Below are 25857 nucleotides of genomic sequence, written 5' to 3'. Positions count from 1 at the left end.
ATCTCTCACACCGTTCAAGACGCAGTTGAAGTCTCCCACAAGAAATGTAGAAGATGGGCTTAACAGGTGAACATCAAGATCAGCAAAAAATGCATTGGTGGAGTTCATCTGAGCAGGGGCATACACATTAACTGTGCGAAGTCTGTTCCCCGCAATGTTTATGTCCACAGCGATGACGCGGCCCTCATTGTCTGGAGTCGAGAAAGCGCCAGATAACAAATCTCGGCGAACCACCCTACAACCACCCTAGCGACGGCACAGTTCCAGCCGTGGTTGCACAGCAGAACCTAAACTGGAGCGCAGCGCGTCACTGCGAACCCTCATCGTCCTAGCAACACTGTGAGTGAGCAAAAAAATCAATTCGAATAAAATGAAAGCAAAACAGTTGGACATGTGTAAGGGAGAGGTGAAGATCGCAACATCGTAACGCCGACCGTGCTCGTGAAATGAGCGGCGTTACGATGCTGCCATCTTCAGACCTTGTATTGCCAACTGTAGGATGGGACAAGCGATGCCAGTAATGAGCCCGAGCACCCTCGGTAGCCTGTGTATTGTCATCAAGCAGGAGAGCCACCTATGGAGGTAGTCCCCTTTCGACAGACAATAACTTTACGTGACAGTCCTACAAGCTAGATAACAACATTCTCTAGGAGACTTTGCTTTTCGTGCTAACCATACCAAGCGAACAATCCAAACACGGGAGAGCCGCTGCAGAGTACAGTACGGTCCTAGCGAGCTGGCTAGAACATGATTTGCCACTCACCCTGAACGTGGCGGAAAAGACGAGTAGACGTCAGCCAGCGGCGAGAGCACTCCACAAGACCATACAGTGCTTGCTCACGGACAATGTGGCTACGAAGCCCTGCCCTGACAGCCTGAAATATAGCTGCGTCTCCGAAGTCTGGGCCACCGAAAGCCAGCCGGCAACGACGGATGCAAATTTGAAAGTTGATCTCGGTAATTAATAAAGCCAATTGTTTACGCTGAACGCGCGGAACAGGCAATGGTTCCAGGAACTGTACGGTGGCCCAGGCGACAGTCGACAGCTGAAATATCTGTGTTATTCTGCGCCACAGCAAAAGAGGAACACGACAACGCCAGAAACAGTGCTCTGCGGTTTCACACATCGCGCAAGACGGGCAACCGTCAGAGCGAGAGTTGTGAAAACGGTGTAGTCGCTCGCGAAGAGGAAGAACGTCATGGGCCAACTTCCACTGAAGACTGGCGCGGCGGGCATCTAGCCAGCCCGCAGTGATTCGACGCCAAGACAGCTTCGTTGGCACCGAAGGAACTGGGGGACCAGACGCCAACTCCCGGAGAGCTGCATAAAAATCGCTGACAGCCCATAACTGGATGTCAGCGTCCGGAAGCTGGAGTCGCAAACGCCATACAACATCAACACAAGCACTGTATTGATGAGGCAGGACTTCGGACCTAGGGCGAAACCTAGGGCTCTCAACGAACCACCTGGTAGCACATCCCATAGAGTACTGCACTAATGCGCACGCTGGGTGTTCGGGAGTGTGCAATGCCTCGAAATACATACTGTAAAACCTTTACTGCTCCGACTTGCACAACAATTAAAACAACACTACAGTAGACGTTTCGCCGCCTATCCAGGCAGCATCCTCAGTACAAATGGGCAAACCACGTGCCTCGAAATAAACGCGCGGCTGAAGTGCAAGGCACTTGTCAAGCACTACCGGCAAGGCTAAGCCGCCCTGGTCACGTGTACGGTGCAAGCGGAATCTCGCGACCCACTCCACCGAACCGCCCCAGAGGAAACGGAACGCGTGCCTCGTGATGGCAGTACGGATTATGGGTGGCGGCGTGGCAACGACTCCTAAAAACCACAAGCGACTGTAGTACCAGGCCAGTAGCAGATGAGCACGAAACGTGATGGGCAAATCAACAAACTTAAGCTGCCTCAGGACAGCTCTGCAACGATTAAAAACTCGTGGCCAATTTACGGTAGGTATGCCAGTGCAATCAAAAGTCAATCAAAGAATTTTGACTTCTGGCCTCACTGGAACACAGAAAGGAGCTCCGCAGGAAGCCTGGAGGTTCAAAAACAGTGCTTGACTTTTTGATCTATTCAGTCTTGCCCCTGAAACGGCTCCGTAATCCTCAAACGCCTTCAAAACGGGCCCTAGGGAACACTCGCGAGAAGCGATCACAGAGATGTCATCCGCGAACGCAAAAACAGGTGGGGGGCATCCATTGGGCAGTGGCAATGTAACTGGAAGCGAGCACAGTCTCTCGAGTAGAGGGTTGATGGCAATGGTGTACAAGGCGGGAGAGAGGGGACATCCTTGACGGACCCCACAAGTTACATCAAAGGGGGACGACAGTCCGCCAGCGAAAGAGACAACGCTTTTAGCGCCCCTATACAACGTTTCCACATACCTGATCCAAGCAACGGCGAACCCATATGCCCTCAGCCGAGAGAACAGATATGCGTGTGGCACGCGATCGAATGCTTTGGACTGATACTGATCGAATGACATCAGCACAGCGGGGGCATGACCACTGTTCATCCAGTGGATGGCATCACGAAGAGCGATTCTATGAAGGTCTGAGGACCTGCCGGGGACGGAACATGCTTGGCAAGGATGTAACACCTTCTCCAACAGAGGTGAAACGCGCAATAGAAGAGTTTTAGCTAAGATCTTATAATGGCTCGCCAGTAATTGGCGTACCAGTTTGATCATATACTGAAAAGCAGTTCGTTGGAGTACGTTCGCTAAGCCTAGTGCGGCAAAACTCGTCTGTAACGGTGACGAAAATGTGTCTTTGCAATTAACACGTACGCCTCTAACGAGTCAAAGATATCAGCGCACTTTCTGACATCCCTCCCTGTCAAATATTGTGTTTTCAACTCAAGCTATCGTCTGTAATGTGATTTCCTAATAAGCGGAGCTGTCAAGCCAATGTAATTTTTCTCTCACGAATGAAAACACCGTTTTCAACACCAGTGTAGAAAGGGTGTATATAACGTAAACACCTTTTTCGACACCAGTGTTACTTGAAGGGTGTAAAGACAGGTGTAAACGCATAAAAACACCCTTTTTGATACAGCACTTGGTGTAATAAAGAGTGTATTTTCTCATACACATTTTTAGCACCCTTTTTGCGGCCTTTGGTTATCTTTGTGGAATTAAAAAAGGTGTATTTGCTTAAAAACACCTTTTTTACCCAGAAAGGGTGTTCCTGAATTTACTGTGTGGATAGTCGCAGGTGACACGGTGACCAAGAACCCTAATGATGTTTGGGACTTGGTTATTTTCGTTCATTTGCATACATGCAACTCTGTGTCCATTTTTGACCGTTGGCCTGTCTTTGGAGTACATCTTCTCCAACTTTTCGACTTTTCCAAACGGAGCGAGGGCACGAAGGAGGTATTCATCCGGGACGTACAGGTGTAGATACATTCAGGTCACACGAATAACGTGCGGCGCTACTGGCTTCACGGGGACCCGTGTTTCGCCAAATACGAGGCCACCCACCTTGAGGAGCTTATGGTAGGCGGCAGTTGCGTACAACGTACCGAGAAACGATGTACCACCTTCGTACTGGACGGTATCTAGGCCATCCAGCCCAACAACGTCGGTGATAGCATCCACGACGTCACGACGTCAGCATATGATGTTTCGTGGGGGTGAAGTCCTTAGGCATGGAGAGCCCGCTGAAGACTCCAACAGCCCCCGGTGACTCGAATTAACAGGGTCCCGGGGACTTCTGCTGGCTCAAGAAAGTAGTTAGGCCTAACTAGGAAATGTGTGTATTGTCATCAAGCAAGATAACTACCTATGGAGGTAGCCTCTTTTACACAAACTCTATCTTACATACCAAATAACAACGCTCCAAAGGGAAGGAAACCAACTAACTAGAGAAGGAAAAACATTGTTAGTGCGACGACTGCCGCAAACGCTGTGCGCATTCTGCCCACTGCTACATATTATCAGTGCTAGTTATCCAACTTTGCCGGTGTGGAGGAAGCTTAACAATAAAAGTGCTCGCCTCTCACGCCACTTAGCGGTACACAATGAAGACGACGTTTCACTTTCGAAAACAAAAATAAATGTTGATCGTGGTGCACCCTCAGAAAATGACCTTCACCACATAGCACGCACCTAGTCCAACCATCTTCAACAGTGACATCGTTCTTTCCCCAGATTTGCTGAAAACGGGAGCGTACTAAACGGTAAAGCTCTGTTTTCAAAGTGTGATGTAATGGCAGCTCAAGCTACTGTGTGCAGACTACTGCTCATTTTGATGAAACTCTATTTAAGAACAAACTTTTTTTCCGAATTTTTCGAATAATGTTTACGAAAAAAACAAAAAAGAACGACCATTTTCGACACAGCTAATCACTAACGCGACATAAAAGTCAACATAACCTATGGATAAAAAACATGGTGGTGGCACAACTAGATGCATAGTAGGATAGCGGCCGTCTTAGCTTCACCGCTTCACCGCATAGCACGATTCTAGCCAAGCATCATTTTGAATGACAACGTTCCCCCTTGATTTTATGAAAACGGGGGCGTACGCCCCCCGTATGTGTGTCAATGTGTGTCAATGTGTGTCGTATGTGTGTCAATTAATCCATAATGCCACTGGTGTTGGTGCTGACGGTGAAAGGACTCGACGTTGTCGGCCTCAAAAATGGGGTACGCCCTCGGTTTGTAGCAAGTTACGGAAAAGAACGATATCTGTGGGGATGATGATTGGCTAGGAACGCGCTATGTGGTGAAGCTCTGTTTCAGAGTGCACTGATCATACGCTCAAACACTCATGCGTTCTGGGGTAAACGTACACAAGCCACCGTCATGACTTCCGGTGCCACGAAGACTTCCGGTCCTTCCGCGAGTAAAGACGTTCGGAACCAGCCGCCATGCAGGATATCTTTCACTTTCCCTATTTGCTGAGAATGGGAGACATACTCCTTTGGGAGTATGGGGAGTACTTGGAGACAGACTCCTTTGTGGCAATTTCAACTGCGATTAAAAGGGCGTATACTCCCTTGTCTCTCCTCAAATCAGCAGCGATAACTGTATCAATCGCCATAGTGGCTCGCGCAGAGCGCGTGCACTGCAAACCGGATGTCACTTGGGCAACAAACCGGAAGCGTTGCATAAAGGCATGTATAGGCTTATTTAAGGAAGCATATTTTGTCGAGCGTAAGTACCACACGAACACATTGTATACAATGTTTGAAACAGTATGCGTCTTTTTTTTTGTTGTTGTCGATATAGGCACGAAAAGAGGCGATGCCGTGCTTGGTTTGAACGTCACCATAGATGTAGAATGCCTTCTGAATTATTCATTATAAAAAAGATGTGTCTAAATTCTACAGGAATTGCATACAAAAGTCTCAGGGTATGTACAAAAGCCAGCTTTTATCTAATCCTAACCAATTTGCAATTTGGAGACCAGTTTTCATAGAAACTGTATACAGGAAAATATATACAGGTCGTAAACAGAACAAATAGAATCCACTTTCATTTTCGATTGAGCTTACACCTTCGATAACTCGTAGGCTACGCAGGGTTTGCGCCTAACCAATACAGTAGTTCGATAGACTTTTTCTTTTTTTTCTTTTTTGTGGCTTCAGAAACCAGAAATATTGCATTTATTTCAGTGCGACGTGTAGACCTTCTTTCGGTCTCGAAATCACAACAACGAAGGAAGAAAAACAAAAAAGAAAGGGGGGAGAATACTTGCGCACGCATAAACCTATGACTTGTATTGTCATGAAGCAGGAAAACTACCTATGGAGGTAAGCTCCTTTGCACAAACAGGGACACTAAAAGCGCACAATTCTGACGCACTTGCGATGTGTTTGCAGAGGAACATATTACTGGTGGAGCGCACAAAGCGACGGCTTGGCAATATGCGGAACCGTCTTCACCTGAGAAGTTCACTTCACTGCAGTAAAGGTTGGAACAAAACGTGGACGAAGCGGTTCTTCGCGCCAGGCCAGCGTAGCCACCCTCTAGCGGTCACTCGAGTCAAAATCGCCATTGCTTCCTGTCCACCACTCTAAAGTTTCGGTTGTGCAAGGCTTTCTTTCTCGCGCAGCTCTCCATATGATTTTGCTTTTTGAAAGTGTTCTATTGTGAAAATGTGAGCACCATCGTAGACACGACGTGTGGTAATGTGTTCCTGTTCCTTCTACGGCTCTCGTTGAACTTAAATCAGCTCTGTTACGATGATGATGATGATTCGGGTTTTTATGGCGCATGAGCAACTAAGGCTATAATGCGCCAGCTCTGTTACGGGAACGCGATGTTCGTAAATACATGGTCAGTTGTTTTAGTCGCCCGTGTGCTCGAGTCATCTTGAAAAGTTCATTTGGGATCTCAAACTGTGCCGCAGTGTTGTACAAATCTGATTAATGGTATTTTGAGCACGGCATTCTTTACCACTTAATCAAGGAACGTACGTACCTTGGAAGTAACCGTTGCCACACGTAATCTTTCCGGTCCCGCCTACTCCTTTTGCGTTCTGCACACTGTGACTGGTCTTCTAATACAACAGCAAACATTCGAATACGCAGATATAACGTGCAGGCACGCGTTCAACGTAATACTGCCATATAAACTGTGACACAGCTCGCGTCGTCTGCTCCGTTGACGCCATGCTGTCTGGAGGGTCACGTGAGCGGTTACGTGGTAGAACAGGAGTATCCCAGAATGCAATACGAAGCCGCTGCGCTCGTTCCGATGGAAAACTGTCGGAGGGGCTGCTCCTTGCGCTTCCTTCCTTCTTAGTACCAAAGCTTGCTGAACACGCGAGTGGTGTGCTTTTTCCTCGGTGCGACACCGCAGCGGCTGCCGGAAGCGGGTAAGGTTACTGCACGGAGGGGTGGAAGCGTGCGCTGTTAGCGACACACAGTAGTAGTTCCGGCGCCTCTTGGGTGTCTGGAAAGTGGAAGCTACCACTGTGTGTCGCTAACAGGGCACCCCTACCACCCCTCCGAAACAGTGAACTCACCCGCTTCCGTCCGCCGCTAGGGTGGCGCACGGAAGAAAAAGTACGACTCTCGCGTGTTGCGTAAGCCTTTGTCCCAATCTGTATTTCAGCCATGGTTTACACCTTTTTATACCTATTGCATACGTTTCCCTCTGACAGCGTAGAAGCAGTGGTGCAACATTAAAAAGTATAAGCGATAAGTAAAAAGTATAAACGATAAGTCACAATAATGCGATTAGCATTTATACCTATGTTCATTCATGTGCACATAGAATGTATTAGTTGTTGCTCAAGTGTACAACGAAGAAACAGTACCATATGTCTATAAATAGGAACTCCTGTGCTTTCTATCAGCTCGACACAAATTGTATCAGTCCCATAATTCGCGGTCACCGTCGGCGCTCTCCGCCACTATGCTCAGCCGCTACGCGAGAACCTGCCTTACAAGATGTGATACAATGGGAGACAGCGTTTATGCCAATTAAGACCAAAACACATTAAAAATTTTAAGATGTCATCCTCTAATACACCACTATATAAATCTAGCGCCCCCTGGCCAAATGAATTTTCATGCATTGTGCCTATGGCGATTTCGTCGATTTTTGAATGGGGGCCCCATGTTTAGACTACGATTTTTCGACAACCAAAGTCACGGTACGATGTGTGAGGGTTAACTATGACGCACCTAGGGCCTTGAAAGGTACCACTCAAAGAGGGTTCCCCTCCTATAGGCACTCGGCGGACTAAGTCCCAGTATTATCGTAATACGCATGCGCTGACACTATACGGCTGGTCTGAAGAAGTTCGAGAGGCGGACAGCCATTTCTTTCCGACAAGCAATGCCAACATCGGGCACTGCCCAGCTTCCTCTCTAGGTTCGTTCGATTAGGCCTGCACTGCCTGAACCAGTTCCGGTGGTGCTGCACTCGCCCGTTCGCTTCGGCAGTGTAGCCGAGCACCCCCTGCACCGTCTCGTTCGTTTCAAACCAGTCCACGCCAAGTGTAGCCCTAGTGTAAGGAAACTCTGCACTCCCACAGGGGTTAGTTCAACGTTCAAGAGTAATGGCGGCAATGGCAGCAGAAGACACAAGGCAAATAATAGTTAAAGGTCAGCTACGCCGATTTCCCGATGTGTTGGATCGGTTGTGATATTCAGAACGAGCACATCCAACTGCCCCCGAAACGCACCTTCGTTTCTCAATTTTGTCTTCCTATTACGAAAATTAATTCATCAAAGAAACCAAAACAAGCCATGGGCGCAGCCATTTTTGTGACGTAGATGGGATAAACCTGCTCCATCTACGTAGATAGAGCATCGTGCGTCTGATTGGATGAAAGCTGAGGCTTTCTCTGACTTCCCTGGCGTCATCTCCTGTTTGCGAGGAAATCCAGTTATGGCCGCCGGCTACGATGAGCGTTTCGTCCGAGGTAATCCCGAAAACTATTGAACGATGGAAACAACAACCGCGAACTCACCTCAACATCATTTTCGGCGTGAAATTGTGATTATGTGCTCGAGAACTTCGCAGTTCAACCGTTCAGCTGCCATTCATGTCAACCCGTTTGCTGCTTTTACTACAAGTGCAGGAATGGGAGCGATTGAGCAACAACGTGAGACTTGGTGATCGTTTCAGCATATACCTGCAGAGGACTGGTCTTCAAAGAAAGAAGGCCGTATTTCTGCCCATGCACATCGTGCGATTGCCAGGCTTGTTACACGAGATACATCTATTGTGCAGCATCATAGCGCGACTGCAATGAACGACGTAGGAATGTATCGTGACCACCCGAACTGCATTCTTTGAACCATTCGTCGGTTATATGAAAGTGCGCATTAGAGTTGCCCCGCATAAAAAGTGTTGGATGTAGTTTTGTAGTGTGTTGTTTATCTCGTAGAGCGCATCGCGGCATGTAGGTCGAGAACCCTTATACGTATTTTTTCCATGTTTACTTGAGTGTGCGCATTGTTCTATACCACAGAGGCCATATTTCATTCATAATATGTAGTTTGGCAAATAAACACGTACGGGTCGATCTCATATTGCTTTTGAGTTAGGCATAGTGTCTTCAGATCAGGGTATGTGTATCCTGTTTGCTGGGCCCAACAGACGTTATTAAGGGTAGTGCTATATTTCCCACTTCTTGAACCATGCTAACATTGCCAGAATAAGGAACATTACACTGTGCTGTGTATTCCACACTCAGTTGTCTCGCGACGTAAACCCCCAATTATTATGTTGGGTACTCCACACGTTCAACAAGTCAGCACTTCCCATATCCTATTTTTTTTAAACATGTGCTTAAAATTGCACAACTGCCACTCAAGTAACTTTGCCACCAAATTAGTCAGTGACAAAAGGTATATGTACTTTATCACAAATTTAATAACCTTGGTGGACATGCTTGATGGTGTCCTCTGCCTTGTACGGAGCACTTCATAGCAAAAAACACAATAGTCCAAATGTTTTCCTTGTCCACAAATGCCCTGTCAAAGCTGAAAGACTCTTATCAAAATGGGGAAGCGGGCTTGCTCATCCAGAGAAACAAATATGAAACTGCAGTGCTCAACGTAAATAACTGCATGCTCAGCAACTAAGGCTGGTGATGCTGAATACCTAATATTTCTAGGTTAAAAGGAACAAAGGAGAAAAGACCACTGCGGCATATTAATGTTGTTTCAAAAGTATAACACCACAAAATTTGTGAGAGTCAGTTGGTGTATTTAGTTATGTTGGTCACCTCCTGCCCCAATTTTTAATAAGAGTCAAATGCGTTGCTACCAACCAGGACCTAAGCCTGACCTATGATCTAATAATAATAATAGTATCTATCTATGACCTATATGGACCTTCACCACTAGTTTGGTCTAGGTTTCACACGTGGCTTCTAGTGAAATTTGAAGCTGCTCTGTAGAGCTGACAGGAGACTTGCAGAGTAGAGGATTTTTTATTGATATTTTCCAAAGAACATGTAAAAAACAATGTGCTGTACCAACTGTATTCAAAGAAATACAAATATACTTTGTTTTAGCTATGTGCATATTAGCAGATTACAGGTGACCGATGACACACAATGGGCGTCAAGGGTGAGAACACAAGAATACTACCACTGCAGGCACTGTCCTGAAATTCTAAGTCACCATTTGTCAGAAAGCAATGACCACGCACAGCCTAAGGATCATATTGAGCTCCTTCCATTGTTGTTTTTATTGACAGCATGTTGGCTGCCATCCAGTCCATGAAAGTGACCCTTATCGTTGAAAGAACGGTTCAACAGCAAGCGGGCTGGTGATAGTGTCCATGATGGCGAGACCTGAAGAGGAGATACAAGAAGGGACATAAACACGCTATGTTGAGACATTGTGTATGTCCCTTTCTATCCCTCGTCTCAGGGTTTTTCGCTATGAACCTTCATGATGTTTCCTTCGGCAAACTTTACATATTTTTCTGTAGAATTGTGAAGGTACAGCCAGGCGCTGTACCTTCACTGCTGTTAGCTGCACTGCTGTTAGTCTGCTGTTAGCAAATCACACAGTACTTTTCTTGAATCAAGAATCCATAGAAGGTACACAGTCATCTTCAGCATTGCACACATCTATGGGACATGTTAATCACTTTGGAATGTCACAGACATGTCATGGAGGCCGGCACATGATCCTTGCTATCTAGGCCCATATCCTTGCTATCTTGTTTTTCTAAGATATTTGAGAAGGTGCTGTTCCGACATCTGTCTTTTTACTTTCATTCGTTTCTGTCTGATTCACAACATGGTTTTACTACTGGCAGGTCCGTGGAAACTAATCTTGTGACTTATATTAACTATCTTAGCTTGCACATTGAAAACCATAAGCAGGTTGATTCTGTGTATTTTGATCTGTCTAAGGCCTTTGACACTATTAATCATGAATTGTTGATCACAAAGTTGTCACTATATGGTATCTCACTTTCACTCTGCAAATGATTTTCTTCCTATCTCATCTGCAGCCGGTACAACATTGTTCGGTACAAAGATGCATATTCTGATCCTTACTACATGACATCTGGTGTGCCCCAGGGATCTACCCTTGGGCCATTACTGTTTAACATGTTTGTTAACGATTTGCCAACCTGTGTACTTAACTGCCACGTCCTGCAATATGCTGATGACATTAAGTTATTTCGAGTCATTGATAACATTCACGACTGTACCGCTCTGCAAGATGACATTTCACGGATCCATCGTTGGTGTTCAAACAATTTGCTTAACCTGAACATTTCTAAGACAGCTGTCATCTCTTTCACTCGAAAGCAGCATCCATGTCATTATACTTACTCTCTCGACTCTGTTCATATTAGACGTGAATCGTCCATTAAAGACTTGGGTCTTCATCTTGACCGCTCTTTAACTTTTCACACGCATGTTACTCAGCTGTGCAACTCTGCGATGCGTAAACTCGGCGTAATCTCGCGGATCACCAAAAACTCTCAGGATCCATCTTGTTTCCTTCGCCTATTCTTCTCCACCGTAGTCCCTCTTCTTGAATTTGCATCGGTGGCCTGGAACTGCCTCAGTATCACTCAGTCCGCTGACATAGAAAACGTTCAGCGACGCTTCATCTTTGTTTTTCATCTTCGTCATCTTGGCTGCAGCACTTACTATAACTACGATCATATACTGAACAAACTCTCGATCCCCACACTATCTCATCGCAGAACGATTCGTGACTGTCATTTCTTGTATAAGCTCATACATTCATTCATCGCCTGCCCCGAACTACTATCGTGCATCAACTTTCGAGTGCCCTCGCGTTCTCTGAGGTCTCATCTTCTTTTCTATCCTCACTCTTTTGCAAAGCTTCATCCAATCAATCGTTTACAACTAATGTTTAACTCCGCCTTACAACACCATGACATCGACATTTTCGCTCCTTCTAGTGATTTTCTTACTAGTATTAGTGCCATTGTTTCTATTTAACTTCGTTTGTTTCACCGTTAAGCTTGTTGGCTTTTTGTATATTTTACTGTCGTATTTTACTGTCGTTTTGTATATTTTACTTTCTTTGTTCACATGTATAACCTTATGTGGTGCACCAATTAGTAGACCCTAGTGGTTGTTTTTGGGTACCATAACAAAAATAAAGTTATTATTATGATTAGTGGTGCTGAACAGACAACTATTTGTCATAGTTTATGCATAAAAAGCACTTTTGTCACCTGCATGTTGAGACAGATGTATCTCTACATACTTTGCCATGACACAAATATATGAAGGAACAAATGTACCCTCTACTTTATTATGGTTATTAGTCAACACTGCCAAGAATGTGGGAACACAGTCTTGTACCACCTACACTCTTCAAAATGACCTTCACACACGACATATTGTAGGTCAACGAGGCTCCAGAGTGATGTCCTCTCCCTCCCCCCCATTAGCTGAAAACATTCTTCTACAACCTTGCATAAGGGGAAGTTAGTACAAGAAACGCACACATTCCTTTTTTGAGCAAATCAGTATTCAGAGCGTTACCATACTGTGGTAGGCCTGCGGTGCATTACGTGGTACAGCACACACTGTAAAAAATTTCACCGTAGAACATTTCCCCCGTCTTCTCCAGTTTTTCAAACTGCCATTTCCCATAGTGCTTTATGGTATGACACAGTATTTCTAAATTTTTACTGTAGTTTACTGGTTGTAGCAGAAAAAAGACACCACTGTTTCCGATCACAGGACGCAAGCCATAAGTGCTATACGGAAACAGTACATGCTGCTCTCTAGCAGTTGTTCGTGTTTGGACATGGTATGGTGCATGCAGGGTAAATTCCATGGTTAAAATATCCAAACGTGAACAACTGTTAGATTACATGATATAGAATGCTCTATAGTACAGTAAAACCTCCAAAGTCGGACACCTCCCTACCTCGGACAACTCCCCATGATTTCATTGCACGGGCAGGCTCCCATTGAAACTACATGGGACAAAATTATTTATGTCGGACACCTCCCAATCTTGGAAGTAGTATAGGGCTTTCCCTGCAAAGTCGGACAAAACCCTGGCCAAGTTACCTCAATATTGGCCCATCTTTGCACCAGATAGACCCAAAAGGAGCCAGTGGCCTTGACTTTTGCCCCTTTTTTCCCCTATACTGGTCTCAGCGATTTTGTTGCTTTAGTTTTTAGAGTCCAAAAACAAGTGCTGTCAGTCTACATTGTAATTCTTTATGTGGGCACTTGTCTTCAGCTTGTCTAGAGCCTTTGAACGAGCACTGCACCAAAGCTATGAGGAGTGGGCTGGCGCTTCAGAGACATGTCCTTGCTGCTCGAAAAGCTGCAGAGGTAATGCCATTGAGTAGAATCTTAACGGAATAGAATATACTAAAATCAGTAATAATTATCAGTGAAGAGTGGGTAGAGGTACCACTACCAGGCACCACCACCAGGTACCACTAAGGACCTTAAATTCAAGAAGGGGGACATTTCTCACAGCTGTGATCTCTTCCATTTTTTGTTGCCGTCATATTCTGTAACTCGAACACCTCTATAAGTAGGAGACGCTTCGGCTGCACCGCTGGTGTCTAACATAGGAAGGTTTCACTGTATTTATGTTCCGTGTCATGTGACCACAAACAATATATGCTTTTGCTCATGCTGCACAGCACAGGCGAATTGAGCTGCATGTGAGGATAATAACATGAAACCCGAGGCGCGGAGGAAAAGGCATGACTTTACGGTCTCTGTGTCAGTTGTTTCATGTTGTAATTGCGTACCAGCTGGCCTCTACCTGAGAATAGGTTCGATGCATTGTACACGCACCATAGACATGCAGTATGTGGTGTGTTGTGATAGTAATGCCACTGCCAATTGAAGAATAATGCTCCAGGTGGATTGTTTCGGTACAATCTTGAACTATGCATACCAAGGGGTAGGGCATCTGCATGACAGGTTCACCTGGAAGTAATAATGTAAATGTTAGCTGAAGTCATTGAATAATTAACATTATCAGTATACTGCTACAGATGATACAAACAATAGCACACAAGATGATCCGATATGTTCTGCAGGAATGTCTCTGTACTCACAATATTAGTACAGCAGCTACAGAAAGGCATAAAACAAGTTTTTGTATACATGATACCACTTGAATGCAACACAAGCTTCTGCTGCACTGCCAGAACACCACGGCGGACGGATTTACCTTACTTCACCTGAGAAAAAGTATGTACTGTTGCACACATGATGCTGTTTGAATGTCTCGAAAAACATAATTTATGACCGAGAGACATGAACTTGAAGATTTCGATTTACCTTAGTCAAAACTGAGAAAAAGTATGTGCTGTTGCACACATGAAACTGCTTGAACTGCCCTCGAGCGCTCTCGAAGAACTCCTTATTTGTGACCAAAATACAACAGCTGAGCCAACATTCAATTTATACCTTACTCAAAAGACACATGATGTGCTGCCGTGCATATGATACGATGATACTGCTTAAATGTACTCTGAAAGCGGTGGCACCTCAGGCATGGTTGCTCTCAGCTAGCGAGCAACAGCGAGGGTATGCGAACACAAGAAGTCGAGCACAAGTGATGGAATGCACTTGATTAATCAGAAAATGAAATGTCTCAGTACCAGGTGTCACTGTTCCGTCAACAAAAACAGATAAACTTTGAAGGGGCGTCTGGTTGGCACTTGTGACAGCCTTCAGCTTGAAACCCAGACAGTGATAGTTGAGACGTGGAGTGCAAGCTTTTCGGTGGTGCCAGAATGCCTGCGCAATCATTTAACAAATAAGGCAATTCCAAATTTGTACTGAGAATACACCCGCTGGGGCCTAATCTCTAAAGGATGAAGCAGTAACTGACAGATAGCGTATTTTTCTCTTCTACGTGATGCAATTTGCACCGCATGACTGACTTGTCTAACATTACGTGTCTTACCTTTATCTGCTGCCTAGTCCTGCCCCTGCAATCTCCTGCTGCAGATAAGGTTGGCACAGCATCCCGGACGAGACATCTTCGGCTTCTTGTGAAACAAGTTGCACATTGCTTCCGTAACATTCGTATGAGACAGATGAACAGATTAAATCGCTGCTTTCGAAGGTGGCACCCAGTCGGAGTTGTAACCGATTGTTGCAGTCAATAGATTTATCTTTCGCCTTTCGGAAAATTGTGGTTTGAAACATTGGAACTGCATGCTGAAGTGTTCTTGCAGACGGGAGCAAAACGCTCACGCATTCTCGGCACGCAGCACAGAACACGAATCACACCAGGAAGTCTGTACTGGCCTAGCAAATGCTTTGCAGTCGAAGGAAGCAAAACTCACGTTCCTCGTGGGTTTAGTGAAGTCCAGAAATAAACTGGCTCCCTAATAGCGAACTGTTTATCACTCCCCCCATGTGAATCTGCGCAGCAGACGGCTCGGCAGAAGAAACTGGCCGGCTTGGCGGAAGAAACCAAGCCATAAGTCATGCCAAGCCGGAGCGCGGGCAGACCACGAATGTGTCGTCGACACAGTCGGAATGTCAGTGAAACTAAAAACTCACTTTTTAGAAAAACCGCGAGGAGTTTGGGAAAACTATTTTGCACACATAATCAGTATTCCCTTATGAACACATCGTGTCAGTACCATTGCATTCTGTAACACTCGAAAATCGGCGTAGCTGAGCTTTAATGTAATTTCTCGAACGTATCCCAAGTGAGCCAGAAGAGACGTTTGAATACGAAGTCGAGATAACGATTCACTACAGTTTCGGTGTACATTGGTACAAGGTTCCTGTCAGTTCGCAAAAGATTCAACGCTATCACGGTTACCAGGTCGTCGAATTCTCCGTTCTCGCTGTCAGAATCCACAAGTTCCATGGCTGTTTGCACAATTGTTGAACAGTTCATTGTGTTCGAAATTAAAAAGCAGCAATGCGCATGTGATTGAAATGTCAGAGCGTTCTTATAATCCGTAGCGGTCTAAAGACTCGCGGAGAGCAGAAGACCTGCACTAGCGCTGCACTTCGATATTCGCGGGCGCACTAGTGTTGCACGGTTGAACTTGAGCTGGCCTAGTGCAGCCCTTGTTCAGAACTCTCCCTGCACCTCCAGGAATTGGTTCAAGGAATGCAGGCCTAATCGAACGCACCTTCTGTGGAGGCCTTCAGAGCACCTGTTGATCGAGAACTGCTTTTTCCGACTGTAGAAGAACGTGAGGATATCCGTGTTTATACATGACGTTGAGGTAGCAGGCGGCAGAAGAACGTGGGGCGGAAACTAAAGGTGGCCTAGAGAGACGCACCGGAGGAGATGCTCGCTCTCCTGCTCGCTCTCTGTACGAGAAGTCGTACTCCTGCACTGCGTGACACGAGTCCTGGATCCGAGGAGTTGCTAGTGTCCACTTGAGAGGAGTGGACCCATCTTGATCAAAAAACACGCCAAGGATGCGCATGCTCGCGCAATGCTGCATCGGGAAGTTGGGCTCGACATAAAACGATCCGTGAGGGAGAGTGTTGGACATTTGGGTGTTAAGTTGATTGCTTTATACTGCTGCGTATTGCTGGTATAGCTGCAGGACTGGCATTAGCGAGCATGGGTCGTTGTCATGATCTTCAGCATCGGTCACCAAGGGTATGCGTCATCAGCATACGCAGAAACCTTCCAACTTCCCACTCCAGGAAGGGGGACTTCATTGACTGCATGGGACGCTTTGACGCATTGTGAAAAAGACAGGTCCAATGCCAGGACGTAGAGGGCGGGAGACAATGGGCAGCTTTAGCGGACGCTTTGCTCGATGGGGAAGCAAGAGGACTACAGTCCTGCTACACACATCTGGCTGCGGTGGTTCGCGTACAGAAGACGTATGCGGGACACTAAAATCTCTGGGAACCCATAAGCGCTCAGCAGCGAAAAGAGGCATGCGTGTAACACTCTGTCAAATGTTTTGGCCTCGTCGAAGGAAAGGAGACCGCCGGACGCTGCCAGTCGGCGTGTCTACTGCAAGAGGTCGCGAATCCCACTCAGGCTGTCACACAGGCTACGGACCTGCGCACCCCATGATTGGACAGCGCGAAGGAGCAGCGGGAGCATCTGACTGACCTGAAAGGCAATTGCTACTATGACGAGCTTGTAGTCGTTGTTGAGGAGCGTGATCGGCCTCCACGATTGGGGATCTGCAGGGCTGCGAACATTCTTAGACACAAGTATAACGCTTCCCAGTCCAAAAGACGGTTGGAGGGCACTAGCTTCGACACCACGCCGAACAACCCGTACGGAGAAGATACGCAGCACCTTCAGCGTCGTATTACCAACTGTAGGATGGGACAAGCGTAAGCTCGCAAACATCACGCTTTAAAAAGAAATGTTTATTGAGAGAGTGAACAAATGCCTGAAAGCCAGACAATAATACAATGAACAAATGCCAAACACTCTTACAAGTGTGTTGTCATCAAGCAGGAGAACTGACGGGCTGAGATGACCGGCCCTCCCAACCCGGCCCGATCATGCGTGAGTTCCAGATGTGACCTCCTGAGCCATTCAAGTGAATCGGCCCACAGGAAACAGGATGCGTTGCGAGTTATTGCGATTCGAATTACTGCAGGGTGCAGGAATGCAGCGGCGAGGAACCATAGACGACTGTTGTACCAAGAGGTCAGTAAACGGGCACAGAAAGTGAGGGCCAGGTCTACGGAGAACAGCGGAGGAACGTTTATGCACTCTAGCCCAGTTTACACAAGATACCTCACTACCATCGAAGACAACACCGATAATTTTTTTACACTTTTTGAGGGTACGCCATAGCCGACAACGCGAGAAGGTTGTGCATTAATATAGAGGCACCGCTCTTACACTGGTTGACTTGTGCGGCAGACACTTTACAAAAATCGTCGAAAGCCTTCAGCAGAGGTTGAAGGCTAGCTTCCCCTGGTAGCACGAGAGCGATATCATCTGCATACGCCAAAACAGGTGGGGCAACCACTATGCAGTCTAAGAAGGACAGGGAGGCAGCTCAAATGGACCAGGAGCGGGTTTACTGAGACGGCGTACGATACAGAAGAAAGAGGACAGCCCTGCAGTACACTGTGCGTAATTTCAGTCGGACGCGATATACCACCAGGAGACCAGGCTACGGAGACCAGGCTTTTCGCACCTAGGTACAGCACTTCCACAAAGGGAATCCACGCTTCATGAAACCCTTAAGCTGTGGGCATGGAAAACGGATACGAATGACGCATCCTCTCAAAGGCTGTTGCCTGGTCGAACGAGGCCAACACCGTTCTTACCTGTCTCAGGTTTAACCACTGGATGGGGTCACGAACGGCCATCCTATGGAGGACAGACGACCTGCAAAGAACTGAATAGGCTTGACATGGGTACAAGGACTTCTGTAACTGCGTCGAAACACGTAGAAGAAGTGCCCTGGCTAGAATTCATGTGAAAAGATGTTTTGTTGTATTGTTGACACACCTTCCTTATCGTTTCACCCTAACGGTTGTTGTATTGCTGACTGCTGAGCGATGTCTATCACTTCAGATTCGTGCTATCTTTGAGGCGCTTCACAGCCCTGATCATCCAGCGTGCGCTTTGGTGTACTATTTCCTCCGTCATGCTGTCCGATGGTTCACCGATGCCACTGACTGCCGTCAGAGAGGAGAAGCTCCTTCCCGCCCCCCTTTTCGCTGCTTGCATAGCTGCCGAATGATGCGTACGCGAGATGTCCCTGGACGCTGACGTCTCTCTCTGGGAAGCCAGAGATTTCTACGCCGCACTCAAGGAGGCACTGCTGGTTCCCTCTTTGCCTGGTGCAGTGGGTTCTCCTTCCGGGAGTGCCTGGCGACGTATTACGGCTGGCTGGATGGATGCTCGTTGGGCGAGTCTTCAGTGGAAACTGGCTCGTGGTGACCTTCGGCTGCGTTAGCGTCTAGACCGCTTCCATATCCGTCGTTGCCATCTGTGCCGTCAGGCGGCATCTCGTAGTAGCAGGATCACTACTTCTTTGCGTCTCAGATTCCGCTACTACTGTGGAGCAGAGTGGCCACCAGCTCCTGTGGAGCAAGAGTCGAATGGGCCACCGTAACGTAACAAAAAGTTTATCACGTCACTGAGTCGTCTCTGATGCCCATTCTAGTTCCACTGCATTATCCTTGCAGTGTTGTACTTTTTATCCATGACTGGCTTTTGTAATGGCCCTCAGCACCTGAGGCTCCAAGGCTATAGCATGCATTGCCTCGGGAAGTTGATGGACTTGTGTAAGAGACACAACAATACCCCTAAATGCTGACAGAACAAAAGGAATGATCTAGAGGACCAAGGAGACCTGTTGTGGGTGGAACCCTCGTGTCTGGGCGAGGGATGAGTTTCCATGGTGGTAGTGGGTGGCGGTGTAGGCTTGTAACATTCGGCATGCTCTTTGGTAGTCCACACACTTGAAGGCGGTGGAGGCACGTCTGGTGGTGGATCTGTGATCGTTCGTGCTTGCCTTGTTTTATCTGGCCTTTGTGGCCGCTGAGGGAAGTTTTCATTTCACATTGGCGATGGTGGTAGAGGCTGCTCTTTCCTTCGTTTTGTTTTCTACCAGTATTATCATGAAGTCAGAAAAAAATGCGTACGCTCCGTTTGCCGTATATCAGGGGAAAGAAAGATCTCACTGGGAACGATGGTTGGCTAGGTGGCGTGCTATGTGGTGAAGTTCAATTTTAAGGATGCACCATGACCAACGTTTATTTCCGTTGTCAAAAGTAGAACGTCGTCTTCATTGCGTGCCGCTAACTCGCGTTAGCGGTGAACACTTTTATTGTTAAGGTTCCACCACACCGGCAATGGAGGATAACTAGCACTGCCAGACAGCTAATTGTATATTGCACATGCATACAACACATACAACAAAAAAAGTGTTGTTATCTAGTTTTCTTGATCTATACCTCCATTGGTAGCTCTCGTGCTTGTCGACAATACACTCTAGTTCTCTTGCTCGATGACAACGCACATCTAGCTTGTGGCATTGTAACGCGGAGTTAGTATCTGTCCAAAGGGGACTACCTCCATAGCCCAAACAGAAAAAAAAACTTTCCCATGGTGTTCCTGGGGATATCCTTTCCCGGAAATTCGGGTCTCCCTGGGAGACAGACATTTTTCCGACGGACGTCCCCCACATCTCCGCGTGGCCACGGTTTGGACTTCCCACAAATATCCGTGGTTTGTCCTCACAGGAAGTTACACGGAGATACCCGGACGTTGCACGGACTTACTTGCGTACGTGCTCAGGGTCCTGCATTTTCCCATTATTATTCATACTGCTTTATTGAGTTGCCGCGTAAGTGGATAGATTCTCACTAGGCCCGTAGGCGTTATTTCCCGCCATTTTGTTTCGGGTTCGGCCACTGCTTCGTTGCTCGTTTTCGTTTGTTTCTCGTATTTCCGTTACGGACAATGAGCACGAAATTTAAAAAAAACAAAAATAAAGACGTACATATAGAATCTCTTAGAACCATGAAGATCACTTAGAAAGGTGGTGGCATACCTTTCCAAAGCGAAAACAGATACTATATATTGCTTGTCTCGCGATCTTCCACAAATTCGAGAGTCAAGTTTGCCTGCGAGTCAAACTAAAAGGTGGGGTGTTCAACTTTAACGTGATTGCGTATACCAATCACAGTGGACTGAAGAACTGCTTGGCGCATTAACTCATTATGATGCAACATTTGTGTTTCTTACTTCTTTTGGTGTAAGGCGTTTAGTTCGTTCATCGGAAGTCGAACTCACGCCGCGATGCGCCTTGCCATGTTTCTCTCTCTTCTGCGATAATGCTCCACGTAACATCCCGTCAGGGACCCTATTTGGACAATTCTTCAAACGGCCATTACGGTACATCCTGCGGATGTACGACTAGGGATGTCCATTTATGTAGCTCCGAGGGATGTCCACCTGACATCCATTTCAGGACATGGACGTTAGGATCTATTTCGGACATCCGCAGGAGATAGTGTTCTGTCTGGGAGGTAGCTCTCCTCCTTGGTGACAATATACCTCATTAGGTAGTTTGCATGCTTGATAACCATACACACTCTGGTTTACAACAAACAACAAATCAGCGGAAAGAACGATGTCACTGGGCATGTTGTTAAGCAGTAAACGCAGGTGTAGCAGTACGAGAGACAAGCAGTCGATACATGTGTCAGCGTCGTCGCAGAAGCCTTTAATAGCGTAGGGAAAAGGAGGAACAACAGAGCACCAGCACCATCGGGATCCCATGAGACCACCTGCACTCTAAACACAAAACTTTATCGCGTAGCACGCCGAATGCCAACCATTCCACAGGTTGATACCGTTATCGCTGCTGATTTGTTGAAAGCGGAAAGATAAGCCTTTTCGAAACACTTAACATAACTACGTAAGTGTCCCAACAAGGCGTACGCCTCCCGTTTTCAGCGATTCAACAGTCTAAAATGCATCATTATGTACCATGGTTGGCCCTTGGCGTGCAATGCGATGAAGTTCTGCTGCCGACTGTGCTGTCTGGGGTTTTTCCTGGGTTTGCCTCAGACGCTTTGAGACATATGTCGGCACAGTTCCCTTAGAAGTCGGCAACGGACGCAGGGCGTCAGTGGTGATGTTGCCCAGATCTGTGATACTCGCAACGGCGAGCCCTCACCAACCACCACCACCTCCGCTTTTAAAGTGCGTGACCTTGCTCCTGACACTTGCTGTGAGAACTCTCGTGACACATTCTTCGAAAAGCAACACAAAGCGTCTGAAAGTGACACTTGAGCAAAGAGTCACTTGCTTGCAAAAAGTGACGCTTGCAACGCGTCACAAAAGTGCCACCATTTTTAGAGTGTTCGAACCGACTACAGCTTGACTACTGTCGCAAATGTCTCCTTGAGGTCAATTCCTTCAACCTGGGAAAAGCCACACGTGACCAGCCTTGCTTTATAACCATCTAGATCGGGAGACCTATTTGCTTTTGATGACATGTCGACCGCTCGGCAAGGAACTACCTCCTATGTTTCGTTGTTCTTCAGGTCTGTCTTTAACTCCGCGTACGCGCTGGACGGAGGCGAGAGCGAACTGGTTTTTCAGATTTTTGAGAGGGGCCCTTGGATAACGCGATCCGCCCTCTGGTGGGCCTTGTCTTTGAATGCGCGGCCAAAGAAACCGACAAAAGGCCGGAATTAACAAGGGCGTCCGCCCAGAGTGTTTTGGGAATACCAGACTCTGTTTCTGGAGCTTTTACCAGAGCTTTTATCAGCTTTTACAAGACAGGCAGTGGAATATGAGACCTGACGAGTTTCTCAAGAGTTTGGGCTCAAGCAGGTCGAAAGCGTATCCCTGTATCTATTTCGACAATGTGGAATATCCATTCTTCTTTCCATCCCCTCTCATTCTTCTTTCCTTTTTATTTACTATTAGGTTGATCTTTTCTTCCCCTCCCTTGGAAATGGAACTAACAAATGGAAATGCAAGCTAACGCTTGTCCCATCCTACAGTTGGCGATACAAGGCCTCAGGTTAAAATCCTAGAAGTTGTTTTTGACAGTGGAGGGGTCTCAACTGTCAACCGGCCTCGAGAATTCAGCAGCTGTAATGCTATGCTGCGTGAGCTTAACTTTGTTGACCTGCCGATCCCTTTTCGGGCACGGGTAGTACAAGCTGTAAGTACAACACAGAGGCCGTGAACTGTGTGGCTTAGGAGTACCAGCTGAGCAGAAAAGTGCTTGGTGCTTCAATCGCGTATTCTCTTTCAGGTGCTCCGTGCGTCAGAGCACCCGGCCTGCGCAATATAGTGCAGTATTTCGTAGGGTACGCCGCTAGGTGGTTCCTAGAAAGTCCATAGCTTCGCCCGAGAGCGGAAGTACTCCCTTCTTATTTTTGTCCTTGTGTTTCTGTTGTGCGGCACTTGGGTGTCAGATGCAAGGTGAAAACATTTCCTTCTAGAACGTCCGCGATTTTTACCCCGCCTACAGCGAAATGCGATCGGGTCCCGCAGCACCAGCAGTGCCAACGAAATTTCCTGTGCGGCTTATTACTACTGGCTGGCGTGATGCACGCATCTCCAGTGGAAGCTGGCCCACACTCTTAATAATGAACTTCACCGCATAGCAGGCTCCTAGCCAACCATTATGTGCAATTCCAAATACCCCATGCTTCTGGAATCTCATAGTCTACATCTTGATGATTGGGATTTCCTGGTTAGCCATGCTATTTCAGTTCCTCTGTGAAAATACGACGAGAGATTTCGAAACCAAAGCAAGCAAAGTTCGTACAGAAGCTGTTCTGTGGAATAATTATTCGTTAGGGCTTATCAGATGCGCACTTTATAATATGAGAAAGAACGCCTTTCTTTCTACGCTAGTTCTGTGTGAACCAAACACTCCCATTTGCCCGAATGCTTTTTGCCATAGTCAACTATTTGTTCTATATTGCGCTGACTGTCGCGTTTGTAAGTTTTGGCTAGGTCTGGAGCCTGCAGTCCCGTGAAGACGACTGCGGTCACCTGAAGACACCCGAACGCATCAGGAGCCAGTTGAAGACGTCGGGTGTCATGTGAAGTTAACTAAAGACACCTGTGGATGTCAGGAGTCACCAGAATTTACTGGGAGTCACTTGGAGTGAGCTGGAGTCACCCTGAAGACGTTTGGGGTCACGCACGTCTGGAGTCACCTGAAGTCGCCTGAGGACGTCTAAAGTCAATTGAGGTCGCATGAAGATGTCTGATCTCACTTGCAGTCGTATGACGTCACGTCACGTCACCTGAAGGCATCTTGTCTCATATGGTGGCGTCGGCAAAACTTCAACTTACCTGCAGACGTCATTAGTAACCTAAAGTCAATGGAAGCCGCCCGAGGACGCCAGGAGTCACCTGACATCATGTGTAGACGTCTGAAGTCTTTTGAAGTCACCTGAAGGTGTCTGAGGGCAATTGAAGACATCTGTAGTCACCTAAAGTCTCCTCAAGGCAGCTGTAGATGCCAGGAGTGAGCTAAAGGGACTCAAAGTAACGCACCTTAAGTCAGCTGGAGTCACTTGACGTTGGCTGTAGTCACCGCAACGCGTCAAGGGTCAGCTCAAAGACCTTCCGAGCGAACTAAGGTCACTTGAGGTCACCTGAAGACGTCTGGTGTCATCTGAAGTTACCTGAAGTTGTCAGGAGTCACCTCAAGTTGATCGAAGTCACTTGATGAAGCTTCTCATGATCCTTGAGAGGTGATCCAAAAATTACCTCGCCCTGGGGCACATTCCTCCTGTATTCTTCCAATAGCCCCAACGCTCATTCCCATAGCCTAATATTTTTCTCCATTTTGCTGGCTGTCGCGTTTGTAATTTTTCACTCATGATATTCTACTTTAAATCTCTTCGAGTCAAAGTGCATCAGGATGCTCTGGTGTACATGCCTATTGAACTGCTGGTATGATTATCGAAAATTTTATAATTGACCTTCTTTGGAGATCGAGAGTTCAAATACTGCACCAGACGAAACACCAACAAAAATTAATGTAAAATTTCTTATTCTGCCCTAATTATTTTGTTCTTAGAAGGATCTCGTTTTGACTGAAATCTCAATATAGCCTCCTGAACAGTCGTTCCGTACTTGTTCAGATGCAATGTCACATAGAAACTGAGTTCAAAACATTGCTTAGGCGTGGCAACTAACTGTGTAGTACCACGCGCAGATCGCCGAATTTCCTTAGGCGGAGAGTGGAAAGTGGTCAGAGAGTCTGTGGTGAAGGCGCGGGCAAATCGCGGACCTCTTAAATCCACCCAGAGCCTCACCCACCACAGGTTTGGAGGCTTACCGACTCAAGTAGTCTCCAGCATGTGCACGTCTACAACCACTAGGCTACCCAAGCACCAGTCAAAGACGAACAAATTGGGAATTTTCTGAGAGAAACGACGACGGTGTTTCGAGTTTCAAAACGGATATGCCAGGCATAGGTCGGCATTTTGCTAAGAATTCATTCAACATCACATCATGGTCAGTTTTCCGCAAAGCCCATCACATCACATCACCGTCATAAACCATCACATCACGAGCCCGTAACTCAACTTCAACCTCAGAATTCATCACTTCATAACCCATCATTCAACTTCAACTTCAGAATTCATCACATCATAACCCATCATTCAACTTCAATTTCAGAACACATCACATCACATCACATCATTCAACTTCAACTTCAGAATCCATCACATCATAACCCATCATTCAACTTCAGAACCCATCATCAGAATTCAACTTCAGGTCCCATCGCGGTTTTGAAGTTGAATTCCTATGATGGGTTCTGAAGTCGGTGATGGATTTTGAAGTTGAAGTTTGTGATGGGGCTTTGAAGTTGAATTCCTATGATGGGTTCTGAAGTCAGTGATGGATTTTGAAGTTGAAGTCTGTGATGGGGTTTTGAAGTTGAATTCCTATGATGGGTTCTGAAGTCGGTGATGGATTTTGAAGTTGAAGTTTGTGATGGGGCTTTAAAGCTGAATTCCTATGATGGGTTCTGAAGTCGGTGATGGATTTTGAAGTTGAAGTTTGTGATGGGGTTTTGAAGTTGAATTCCTATGATGGGTGCTGAAGTCGGTGGTGGGGTTTTTGAAGTTGAACTCCAAGCATAGGTCGGCGAATTCATTCATGATGGCCTTCACCGACTTCATTCACCATCACCTCATAGAGAATGATGTGATGTTGAATGAAGGGCATGATGTGATGTGAAGTTGAAGTTGAAGTTGAATGAACGGCATGATGTGAAGTGAAGTTGAAGTTGAAGTTGAATGAAGGGCTATGATGTGATGTGAAGTTGATGTTGAAGTTGAATGAAGGGCTATGATGGGGATTTGAAGTTGAAGTCCGCGTGATGGGTTTTGAAGTTGAAGTCCGCGTGATGGGTTTTGAAGTTGAAGTTCGCGTGATGGGTTTTGAAGTTGAAGTCTGTG

Source organism: Ornithodoros turicata, chromosome 7, assembly GCF_037126465.1.
Source record: "Ornithodoros turicata isolate Travis chromosome 7, ASM3712646v1, whole genome shotgun sequence".
Lineage (NCBI taxonomy): Eukaryota > Metazoa > Arthropoda > Arachnida > Ixodida > Argasidae > Ornithodoros > Ornithodoros turicata.
This window is presented reverse-complemented; position numbering follows the sequence as displayed.